The sequence below is a fragment of the Vanacampus margaritifer genome, chromosome 1, assembly GCF_051991255.1.
Source record: "Vanacampus margaritifer isolate UIUO_Vmar chromosome 1, RoL_Vmar_1.0, whole genome shotgun sequence".
Classification (NCBI taxonomy): Eukaryota; Metazoa; Chordata; class Actinopteri; order Syngnathiformes; family Syngnathidae; genus Vanacampus; species Vanacampus margaritifer.
Window position 1 is genome coordinate 46,033,652 of NC_135432.1, and position 12,037 is coordinate 46,045,688.

The window sequence follows — 12,037 nt, forward strand, 5'->3', positions numbered from 1 at the left end:
AATGCTGAAAAGCTGAATGCTAAGATTTGAATGCATGTGCTTAAATCATTTCAGTGAAAATATAATCCATTTCCTGATATGATAGTCAGTTGGTATCGAACCATCGAATGTACTAAAATGTGGTCCAAGTGAGGTTTGAACCCATGTTCTCCGTGGTGGCAGGCACTGAGCTGACTTGACTTGTTCAAATTCATGGCTAATGGCGTATTTATTTTCAAAAGTGTCATCTGATGCTGAAAGCTAACATACATTTAATAATTTCAGTGAAATTATAATACATTTACAGTACTTATATGCTAGTCAGTTAGTATACATGTATATCACATAGCATATTGGCCATGGATATATTTGCAATGTACAGTCGGAGGTGGGATTAGAACCTACGACCTCCTACACTTTACCAACTGTGCCACCAAACAGTATCAGACACCTGGCAATGATGATCAGTAGTTGCATGTATGGAAGTGGGCGTGGAAAATGGGACTTGTCTGTCTCATTGAAAATGAATGGGAAAAAGTTGATATTAAACGTTAAATTATGCGAATACCATAAGTAATGTAGAATCAGATATATATACCCCAGGAGGTGGGAATTTTTGAAGCAAGTAGAAATTTGAATGGTGTAAATCGTAAGTATTATGTGGGAGTTGTTATAAGGCAAAAAAGTGTGGAGAATAAAGGTTAGAAACAACATATGTGGAATTAATGATACAGCTGCATTACATCAGTAATATTACCATGGTTTAAAAATGTAACTATTTTCTCTTTGGACAAAAACCCCCCACTTAGGAACTTGTACTCTTTTGAAAAGAACTTGCTGGCCCCATTTATTCAACACAACTCTCAGTGAACATTCGCGATGCAGCCCAAAGTCCCCGTCCCTCACCCGATGCAGCCCCAAGTTCCCGTCCCGGCTCCTCGATGCAGTCCCTGGCCGCTGCCGCCCCGGGCCCTTTCGTACTTTTTGTAGGGGTTGGGGTTTGTTTTGGGTGTGTTTGTTGTGGTTGTCTGTGATTGGTATTTGTCATGTGTTCCTGAGTTCTTCCCCTGTCTCGTTATGTCTGATCACGTCCACCTGTGTGTTTCTTCCCTTCCCAGTGTGTGGTACCAATCAGTGCCCTCTGCCTATTGTGTTCCCCAGGTTTGTCTCATTAGTGTTGGTGTATTTAGTCTGTTTGTCCAGTCTGTGTGGAAGCATTGTCTATGTCGGCATTACGTGTGGGAGTCTGTGTTTCTCGTCGCGTCAAGCTAAGCCCTTGTCACAGTTAAGTCGTCTTTGTCTCAGTTAAGTCATCAACATCTTAGTCTAGTCGTCCACGTCTCAGTCTAGTTGTCCTCACTAGTGATGGGAAAATGAAGCATCATGAAGCAATGAGGCCTTCCATCCAAATGCTTCGCTCCTGGGCCGAAGCATCATGAGGCTTCATTTGCTCTATTGCGCCATCATGTGGACAATAAATGTCATGACAGACAGAGTGATTAAAATGATACCATAGATTTGATGGGGTCAAAAGGGCAGGGAGTTGTGATGTGAATGAATGTGCGTGTGGTACTTGAAAGAATGATTGCTCTATTTGTTTTTTGTTTTTTAGACATTGACATATAAACAAGGAACACATTTCATTCATTTTTATTTAGGAAAACTAGCATTTCCAAAGTTTTGGGCTTCAAACGGTTTCTTCTTTTATATAGGATTTCTCCTGCTTTTGAAAATATTCTTTCGCAAGGGACGGACGGATGAGGCCGGGGTACAGAGAAAGGTTATTGCTAGTTTGTAGCGGTTTGGGTAAACATGTTTGTGCAGCTCCCAGTAGTCCAGGGGGTTTAACATCCTGCTTATGTTGGGTTCCCCCAGGTAAGTGTGGACCTCCACAGTCGCATCTGCGGTCTCACTCTGGGTCCTCCTCTGCATGACTGTTTGGTCCAATCACCGCCACAGTTTGTCACCTAAGACACAACAAACAGACTAACAGCCAACAGGCAGTTCTGGCTGCCCATCGTAGAGATGGGAGCAAAATAATGCCTTATCCCACAATAATGCACTGCCGCTCATTTCCTATTGCTTAATTAACACCATTAGAATGTATCGAATATTTTTTATTTTTCTAGAGAAGAAGAAAAAGGGAAAAAAAAGAAGAATGTATCGAATATTACCTTGCTCCACAGGCTGGGAAGCTTCTGACGTGTCCGGTTGTGTTGATGAAGATGATGGGTTGGAGGAGGAGGAGGAGGAAGATGCCCTGTGCCGGATCACTGTCGCACATTCAGCTGTGAGCCTCCTCTCAGCCTCTTGTGCTTTATTGGGGCTAAAGATCTCTTGGTACCCAAGTTCTTTAGAACAAAGTTTACACTTCACCTTTTAAGTAGAAGAAAGACATTAAAACGAGGGATACACTGTGTTGTCACAATAATTTACAATATACTGTATATTCACACTGGTTATTATAATTTGTACCTTTTTAGGAGAGATCTGCTCAAAATGATCCCAGACAGGGGATGTTCTCTTCTTTTTCGTTGTGGACTGGACATTGCAAAACGAATCCGATTGAATTGAGGTTTGAAGATGCGAGTTGTGTCAGTGTCACCTGTGAGCTCATTGTCGTCTCGATGCGCCATTTTATGTCGAATCACCCGCGAAACTATGTGTTGGCGATGACGTAGGAAGCCCGTCTCGCGACGCTTTGGACGTAGCAGCGCGCGTTCCGAGGCTTCGGGCGTGGCCACAAGCGTTCCGAGGCTTCTGAACCAACGCGTAACCAACACATGCCTCGATGCGCGCTTTGCAGATTTTTTTTCCGGTTTACTCGGCACACGCATCGGCGCCTCGGCACAGTTGGGCACATCACTAGTCCTCACTGCCAAGCCTTCCTCGTCCTCACTGCCAAGCCTTCCTCGTCCTCACTGCCAAGTCTTTTTCGTCCTCTTTGCCAAGCCTTCTTTGTCTTCTTCACCACTGGTAACCCAGTGAAACAAACATGTCAACGTCACAGTTAAAGTAATCTTCATCTCAGTCAAGCAGTCAAGTTGTCTTAGTCACAAATAAGTTGCCCACGTTTTTCCAAGTTGCCCACGTTATTCCAAGTTGCCCACGTTCTGCCAACCACAGTCAGGCCAGCTACAGCCAAGCCAGTCTCCTCTCATCCAGTCCCGTCTTTCTCGTCCGATGCAGCCCCAAGTCACAGATTCTCGCCCGATGTAGCCCAGGTCACAGATTCTCACCCGATGCAGCCCCAGGTCACGTATTCTCGCCCGATGCAGCCCCAGGTCAAGGATTCTTGCCCGATGCAGCCCCAAGTCCCCATCTCTCGCCCTATGCAGCCACAAGTCCCCTTCTCTCGCCCGATGCAGCCCGATGTCACGAATTCTCGCCCGATGCAGCCCCAAGTCCCTGTCTCTCGCCCGATGCAGCCCCAAGTCCCCGTCTCTTGCCCGATGTAGCCCCAAGTCCCCGTCTCTCGCCCGATGCAGCCCCAAGTCCCCGTCTCTCGCCCGACACAGCCCCAAGTCCCCGTCCCGGCTCCTCGACGCAGCCCCAAGTCCCCGTTCCTACTCCTCGACGCAGCCCCAAGTCCCCGTTCCGGCTCCTCGACGCAGCCCCAAGTCCCCGTCCCGGCTCCTCGATGCAGCCCCTTGCTGGTGCCGCCCCTGGCCCTTTCCTACTTTTTGTAGGGGTTGGGGTTTATCATGTATTCCTGAGTTCTTCCACTGTCTCGTTATGTCTGATCACGTCCACCTGTGTGTCTGTTCCCTTCCCAGTGTGTGTGTTACCAATCAGTGCTCTCTGCCTATTGTGTTCCCCAGAGGTGTGTCTCATTAATGTTGGTGTATTTAGGCCCCATCCACACAAAAGCCAGTTTCAATGTAACCTCACAAGTTTTCTAACCCTTCAGGCCGTTCGTCCACATGATGGCGCAGTTTCGGAGCTTGAAACCAATCACTTTTGAAACCGGGCTCCAGAGTGAAAAGATTTCAAAACGCGCCCCATATGCGTCCGTCTGGACACCATATGCACGATACTCCTCCAGTGGTGACGTAATGGTTGCAGCTCGATGACGAGTTGTCGCAGATTGATGACGTATGCGCCAATTCTTGAGTGACTGCGCGCAAACCGGTGGATAGCCATGTCGTAGTCGTTTTGCGCAGCCGCTTTAGCTTGCTTATGCTTTTGCAGCAAAATATTTTGCTTCTTTATTCCCACGTTCAACAAGCTGTGTTGTACTTGAGTCACCCGCCATTGTCACTTCTCCTGTGTTCGACTTTTTCATGTTGTTTTGATACATGCAAAGCCATGTTTGTTCTGTAGATTGCAATAAAGTTAGAAAAAAAAGTGTTCGCCTTCATCGCTGATTTTTCTTCTACGCTTTCCATTAACTCTCTGTGGCTGCGCTAGAGTGCCACCCCAGACTTGGCATATACATTACAGCCGTTAAACGTCCTCAGCGTCTTCTTTAGGACACACGCAAGTCTTGAAATACTTCTGTGTGTACGAGATTTGTTTGAGGAACGAAGTCTGGACGGGGCCTAAGTCTGTTGTGTTTGTCCAGTCTGTGTGGGAGCATTGTCTATGTCGACGTTACGTGTGGGAGTCTGTGTTTCTTGTTGCGTCTCATAGGGATGGCAGAAATGGAACATTGAAGCGATCAAATAATTTGATAAACATGATTCACAAAAGGAATCAATCTTTTGGAATGTTCGAAACATCTCCCCACAGTGACATTGGTGGCCATTTGTAAAACAGTAGAGCAGTGTTACCAGCTCCCCAGTAAGGAAACTATCTATTTGCTCCCTGTCATCACCTAATTTACACAACTGGCAATCAGCCTATACTGTAATTGTAATGAATGCCATAAGAGAGAGAGAAATATAATATGAAATATCATGGGAAAACAAAAACTGAATAGCCCTCACCCCGTCAAAATAATTATAGAAGTAGAAATGAGCCTTTTGTTGCTGATACTCGGTTTGTTTTAAATTTTGCCTCTCAACATGACTTAAATTAAAGCCCCAGTATCACATTTAATCAAAAATCTGTAGGCTACATTTGTTTTTTTGCGAGAGAGTATCTTAAGTTTTGACAGAAAGTATTAGAGAAGAAAAATGAATGAATGAGCTGCAAAAACAAGCTGCCTGGAGCGGGATTTGAACCGGGGTTACCTGCATATCGGACTATTTTCAGCACATTGTGCGGGTGCGTTACCACTGAACCTACCGACTTGACATTTCATCATGTATGGTGATGAATTATCCGTGGCAATTTTACATACGAAGTATACTAAGGTTGGATTTATTTCAGATTCAAGACATTTTAATATAGTGCAATGGTCGGATTTTATTTAATTTTAGAAAAGGGATCACGTTCACTTGGTGAAACAATGTGACGTTTGGAGGCGTAATAGAACACGAAAGGCAACTATCACGTGACATCCTGATTCTGAGACAGATTTGGGAACGCTATTCGAATCACAAGTTCCGTCTGTGTTCCGGTACATACCAAAACACAGTTTTGATTTTGTCATCACTAGCGTCTCAGTTAAGACATCCACGTCTCAGTCTAGTCATCCACGTCTCAGTCTAGTCGTCCATGTCTCAGTCTAGTCGTCCACGTCTCAGTCTAGTCGTCCACATCTCAGTCTAGTCGTCCACGTCACAGTCTAGTCGTCCACGTCACAGTCTAGTCGTCCACATCACAGTCTAGTCGTCCACATCTCAGTCTAGTTGTACTCACTGCCGAGTCTTCTTCGTACTCACTGCCAATTTTCTTCATCCTCTTTGCCAAGGCTTCTTCGTCTTCTTCACTACAACTAACGCAGTTGTCCACGTCACAGTTAAGTCATCTTCGTCTCAGTCAAGTTGTCCTAGTCACAGTTAAGTAGCCCACGTTCTGCCAAGTTGCCCACGTTCAGTCAAGCCAGCCTCCTCTTGTATAGTCTAGTCATTGCGACCAGGCTCCTCTCGCCCAGTCCCATGTTGGCTAACAGTCTCCTTTCACCCAGTCCCGTCACGGCCACCAGTCTCCTCTCGCCAAGTCCCGTCACGGCCACCAGTCTCCTCTCGCCAAGTCCCGTCACGGCCACCAGTCTCCTCTCGCCAAGTCCCGTCACGGCCACCAGTCTCCTCTCGCCAAGTCCCGTCACGGCCACCAGTCTCCTCTCGCCCAGTCCCGTCACGGCCACCAGTCTCCTCTCGCCCAGTCCTGTCACGGCCACCAGTCTCATCTCGCCCAGTCCCGTCTTGGCCACCATTCTCCTCTTGCCCAGTCCTGTCACGGCCACCAGTCTCCTCTCGCCCAGTCCCGTCACGGCCAGTCCTCGTCTACTCACCTGTCTCTACTTTTTTTTAATGAAGTTCCTCACATAGTTCTCCATTCTTGTCTCCCTGCTTTTTCGCCCCGCATTTGGGTCTACCCTCTCCCACGCACACCCTATCATGACATTATCTGAGCCCTGAGCATATGTGAAGTCATTTTCAGTTGACAGCAGGTGGCAAAAAGGCTGCCACCAGAGTTGGGCAAGTTACTTCCAAAATATAATGTATTCCATATTACTAGTTACTTGCATTTGAAAGTTATACATTTCTTTACAATATTATTGTCTGTGTAGACTGTAGAGTAATTAGTTAAAATTTAAATTACTTAAAAAATAATTGTGGATTAATTTATTTAATAATGACTTTGAGATTTTAAAAAGAAAATGCAAAATTTGCAACCATAGCTGGTAAAGTTAACTCACAGTTAAGTCATCTTCATCTCAGTCTTGTTATCCTAGTCACAGTTAAGTAGCCCACGTCTTTAAAAAAAATCATCCTTTTCTTTCATCTTTCAATTTCTTTCCATTTCAATCATACTTAAAGGTGAAATGTTCGTCCACAGCCTTTAAACTGGCCATTTGTGCAGTTTACAGCTACACATGTAGGCATTTTGCAGGCAAATGTATGCCGAGATACGTTTTTTGGGAATCCCAAGATGGCTGCACCGCAGCTTCAGATGTCTCGGCCTATGGCCTATACAGTCAGGCTGGGCCCTGTGTTGTTGTGCACCTGCTAAATGGGCAATGTGAAAACAGAAGAGCTATGAACTATGCTGCATGGCGCATTTTGCGCCGCACGTGAGTTGAAATTGTTGTCAGCGGAAATAACCAGTGTTTAGTATTATGTGGGAGTTGTTATAAGGCAAAAAAGTGTGGAGAATAAAGGTTAGAAACAACATATGTGGAATGTCACGGATTCTCGTCCTCAAGTCTTTGTCACGGCTCCACAGACGCTTCTAGTCCATGTCCTAGCTCCTTCAAAACCAGCCCCTGGCTTCTCTCGCCTGTGGCGCTGCCGCCCCTGGCCGCTTCCTTGCCTGTGGCGCTGCCGTCCCTGGCCGCTTCCTCGCCTGTGCCGCTGCCGCCTCTGGCCGTTTCACCTGTGCCGCTCCTAACCCTTTCGCCTGTGCTGCTGCAGCCCATGGCCCTTTTGCCTGTGCCGCTGCCGCAGCCCCCGGCCTCCTCGCCTGTGTAGCTGCCGCAGCCCCCGGCCTCCTCGCCTGTGCCGCTGCCGCCTCTGGCCGTTTCACCTGTGTCGCTCCTGACCCTTTCGCCTGTGCTGCTGCAGCCCCTGGCCCTTTTGCCCGTGCCGCTGCCCCCGGCCTCCTCGCCTGTGTAGCTGCCGCAGCCCTCGGCCTCCTCGCCTGTGTCGCTGCCGCAGCCCCCGGCCTCCTCGCCTGTGTCGCTACCGCAGCCCCCGGCCTCCTCGCCTGTACCGCTGCCGCAGCCACAACAGACAGACTTTCGTTCGCAACACGCTGGTCTTTAGGTGAGCCCAAGAGCCAAAAAGAAGTCAGCAGGTTCAAGAGCGTTTTTGATTCAGACTCCAGTGCTCTGGGATGCCTCTACACCAGAGGTGGGCATCGAGGGCCGCAGTCCTGCAGGTTTTGCGTGTTGCCCTTCTCCAACACAGCTGATATATGATCAGCTCATCAGCAAGCTCTGCATAAGCCTGATAACGATCCTGTTGATTGGAATCAGCTTGTGTTGGAAGTGAGAAACCTACAAAACCTGCAGGACTCCGGCCCTCGAGGACCGAGATTGCCCACCTCTGCTCTACACTAATTGACCAGGACGAGATTTGATGCAGACTATCATCTTGGAGTTGCTGCCATTGAGATTTTTGCACCAACCAAACAAGCCTAGTTTGGATGAGGACCCACTTTCCCAACGGCGTCTTCTTTCAGTACTTCAACTTATTAAATAGACTTGTGCACTATTCGAGTTAATATTGTTTAGCATCACATACTGCGTAAATTGTTGCCCATCCGGCATCCATTGCAGCCTGGTCATCCTGCAAGGAGGATTTCCACATTTGCAGTCCCTTCTCAAGGTTTCTTATTTCTCCTTTGATGTTTTTTTTGTTTATTATTATTATTATTATTATTAGTTTTTCCTTGCCCTCTTGTGGTTAGATCAGGGGATGTAGTTAATATTTGTCAGCAGTAGGCTGGGACTTGTTAGATATTATTAACATTTTTAATACTTAATTTCATATATTAACCATTGTTATACATTATTAACATTTTAATTCTTTATATTAACCTTGTTGAAATGTTTTGTAGATGTGAGGTAGTGTTGAACTCAGTATAATTTGACCTTAAGCTGGAACATATTGTTTAGTCTAAAAAAAATTCCTTCTCAGCGTTCTGTGCGAAAACGCATTTGCTCCTTGAGAACAGAATCTGCTTCGAACACACACCCCTGCTCATGGAAAAGTACCCCGAGAGTATGTTTTGTCTACAAATGAAAGAGAGGCGGTCGGTTTAACTATAAGAAGCCATTTTACACGCGGAAGAGACACATTCGGCACTCTGAAATTCCACCTGTTATGTGATGTTTGGAGCCTGTCACGATGTCCAGAGATCTCTGTTAGATTAAATCATTTTTGCAAAGGTGTTTTTTCTTACATTAAATCTGTCTTCAAATTTTGGAACACGCAAAGAGGACAAATATTTTGTTATTCCTCTTAAAATGGTGACCCGATGTAGAATGACGTTTTGCAGCGGGGCTTTCACAGACATATAAAATTCACGGCCATATTAATCATGGTAAGTGGACACTTTATCCACGTTTTAGGAATTCTGTCTGTCTGGGAGCGCTTCGGCTGGTATATTCGTCTTGCAAAATTATATTGAAGATGGAATTTATGTAAGAAAAATAGTGATAAATTTTGAAGTCCCAGATTTCGGATTTTGCCACGGTGTTTGAACTGTACACGTACGTGGTGACGGAAGCACTGTCTACGAAAATGCCGTCACGTTGTTGGGTATTGCGCTAAAATGAAATAAAGCTGCGCTGAATGACACCAGGCATAAAATAGATGTCGTGAGATTCTTGGATGGAATTAGAGTAAGATTATGGATTGAAGCAGCGGCTAGATCGCCCGCTGGTAGTCAATCGTAATAAGTTCCTTGAATAAAATGTCAAACAGGCATAAATTATATGTCTAAAATTCTTGGATGGAATTAGGATAAGATTATGGATTGACACAACGGCTAGATCGCCCGCTGTGAATACATCGTAATGGGGTCCTTGAATGATGGATTATTTTGCTCAGCGCAGATGAGGATTCTGCACAATTGAATCAAATAATTGTGAACAGACAGGCTGAAATGGACGTACAAATTTAATTGACAAAGTTACGCTATTAAAATGCCGATAGACTGCTTCATAATTGATTAAAAGCAGTATTGCGTAACGCTACGATGGTGCGTTACCATGGGTTTGCACAATTGAATCAAATAATTGTGGCAATCAGGCTGCAAGCAGTATTAATTACGGAAAACACATGGCAGTCTCTTTATAATAAGGCCTGCCTCAAAGTTGGAAACAACGCTTCGCTCCTTGCAGCCGAGAGACTGCTTCGTAATTGACTTAAAGCAGTATTTATTATTTTAGGAGGAGATCATGATATTTGTTGTATGTAGTTTATACGTGGTAGAAAATCTGACATCACTGTTATTCTTAAAGGGACCGCGATGAGATATGTTGTTGACTAATTCTGTTATAAGTGAGACGTCACTTCATTTATAAATGTTAATACGACTTAACTACAATATAATATAATATAATATAATATAATGGGTTATAAAATGCGGGAGTCGGTGATTAATAGAAATTATAGAAGCTCTATACGAGCGCGTAACAAAATTGTTTGACCCAAATGAGCTTCCGTTAAACCACGGGATGACGCTATGAAACGAATGGGAACGCATGCGCAGTTGCTATCGGAGTTTGCCCACTAAAACAGACCCGTGAATTGAAAGACTAAATAAAAATGGATACACGATTGCGGTGGAATAAATCTTTTGGCGCCGTTATAATCTACGGTAAATTAATTTTATTGATGAAAAACGTTAAAACTTGCGCCGCCGGGCGTTCGATGTAAAATACGAGACAGAACCGGTAATTTCTTCGAGTGAAACAAAAGCGAGACATAATCGTGTATTTTTGGATAAGATGATGAATAATACTAGAATACTAGCTTTAGGTATTTTTGTGAAGTTATAACCATTTATATAACTTCAATAAAGTAATAATGTTGGGGCTACGGTGCGCGACGGGACTTGAATTTATTGTGGAAAAGGTTAGTTTATTCTAATAAGATATGTCATTTGTTCGATGGTTTTTAAGGCGGCAGTTTAATGGTGGATGTGCGTGAGCGCCGGCCGCTGATTGGAGGAGTGTTGGAGCTGTGTGTATTTTTATATAAAAGAAAATCCCGGACGTAACTTTAAGGAAAGTGTATTAAATAATGATTAATGCTGAAATGTTGCTTTGCAAATAAAACAGCTATATAATACAAAGTTACGTAATAAAATAAATGAAACCATTTAATAAACGCTGAACGGGATAAATTAATTAGACGATATATTACTAATAAAATTTTAAACGCTAAAACCGCGAACGTCAGGGTCTGCGTTAAATAATTGAACGACATTACATGAATTGTTAACGTAACTACTTTTTTAAGGCCTCATTTAAATCTCCTAGCTGACCGCCAGGTGTCACCCTTTTATAAATTAATGACGCCAGTCAGTTTGGAAATTATAGTTGTTGTGAATCATTCTGACCACCAGGTATCACCCTTTTCCAAATTAAAATTGCCGAAAAACTTACAACTAATGTGAAGAGGTAATATAATGTTTTTATAAAAGGAAGATGTTAATTGTGCGATTGTTAATCTGCTTTTAAAGTTTAATGAGAAAATATATATTTAACTTTTTTGGATTGTTATTAGATGAAATATTTCAGCCATATTCTCCGTATTTTAATAATAATAATAATATTAATAATTAAAAAACGAATCATTTGAATAGGGAACTAATGTGGAATATTTTGTTATAAGTTTATTGTTTTTCCCTTATGATTTTTCTCGTACGCAAGAACATTATTTAACCTTGAAATATCTTTCCAGAAGCGGCTGTCAGCCATTATGAGGAGGAGACGACAAGTTCCTTATCTCCCGTCCTGGGGATGAAGTAATGTGTTAATTATAATTTAAAAATGAGTTTTTTCCCATGTTTATAAGTAGAAAAATAATTTTTAATCTCTCCTGAATATATTTAACCTTTCAATTCGACATTTGAAGTCCCTTTTCAGAATTGGAGTCCATGTGAGTCCTGGAAGAATCAACAGACCATTTCATGGGGGACCCATCTGGGAGAATCACATTTTTGACATCATTTGAGGTGCTATGTAATTAAAAAATAATTTTTGCTTTGATGTTTGACTAAAAGCTGACTAGGCGTTTCTTGAAACATATTAATTGAAAACTACACACTTATTAATTGACTCGGTATTATATTTGTAAATTGTTAGAGTATATCTGTCCTATCTCATCTTAAGCATTATTTATGAAGGTATGCAAAACATATTAAATTAAATATTGTAAACCATAACAAATATTGAAATATAAGTAGCAATTATTTAAAATTGTAAACTTTCATTGTTTTAGTCATTTTTATTTTTATTTTTAATTAATAAATTATTTTTATTTTTATATATATA

The 12,037-nt window shown here is 43.3% G+C and overlaps 1 protein-coding gene across 8 annotated transcripts in view; it reads right to left on the reverse strand.

The window, feature by feature from the left end:
- Window positions 1–12,037, reverse strand: part of gabrr2a (gamma-aminobutyric acid type A receptor subunit rho2a) — a 99,505-nt gene that overhangs the window by 18,719 nt on the left and 68,749 nt on the right. The gene's annotated exons all lie outside the window — the stretch shown is intronic.